Source organism: Helobdella robusta (assembly GCF_000326865.2).
Source record: "Helobdella robusta unplaced genomic scaffold HELROscaffold_63, whole genome shotgun sequence".
NCBI classification, from domain to species: Eukaryota; Metazoa; Annelida; class Clitellata; order Rhynchobdellida; family Glossiphoniidae; genus Helobdella; species Helobdella robusta.
The window spans coordinates 387,082-387,958 of record NW_008705353.1 but is presented as its reverse complement, the minus strand read 5'-3'; positions in this window follow the sequence as shown (position 1 = coordinate 387,958).

The following is an 877-nucleotide window of genomic DNA, read 5'->3' as shown; positions in this document are numbered from 1 at the left end:
ATGCATACTCAACAATTCTACTCTCTATGGCCAACTTTTTCCTTTCGGATGTTTCATTTAGTAGATGTTAGTTACATTCATTCATTCATTCATTCATTCATTTATTCGTTCGTTCTTTCGTTCGTTCGTTCAAACCTAAAATCAGCATCTGTCTTTTTCCTAATATTTTCAACTAAAAATCTGATGTCTTTGACCAGCATATCTCTGATGCTGGTAGGTTCTGGCAGCTTTAATAATGTCGTTGACATTTTTTCACTGCTGCCGTCGTTGTTGTCGCCGTATTCAGTGTAAATTTCTAACAACAATCCAATCTGATTTTTGTCACAAAATTATATTATAAAATTAATTTTTTGAAAAATTTATGTATTTATTAACCAGTGACTTATTTTTGGTTGAAATTATTGTTATAAAATGTCGGTTTGGCGGTGGTTATTGGTTTTTAATGATTAGACATTTCACTAACTTCTGTCTTCAGATCAATTGTTTGATCAACCAGACATGCTCCTAAATACTGCCTAACTTCTGAAGTTTCACTTTGATCAATTTCTCTCAAAATGCAGCCCCAGATGTGCTGGGGCAGTTTTATTTCGGTCATTCGTATATTCCAATTTCTAAATTTAAAATGTTCACAAATTTATTTAAAAATGCTCGCGATTAGCGAGAAAAGTAAACTTTGTTTAATAAACGTTTCTATGGTAACTTTAAATAATTTAAAAGTAAACTTAAAAAGATTTAGTTTAAATCATTGAATTAGTTATATAATTCTATGGTTTAAATGAGCCATAATAATAATATTATTTATTACTATGGTTGTAATTTTTTAATCGATTTTTTGTATTTTGTCATTCCGTTACATTGTAAAACAATTTTAAAAGTT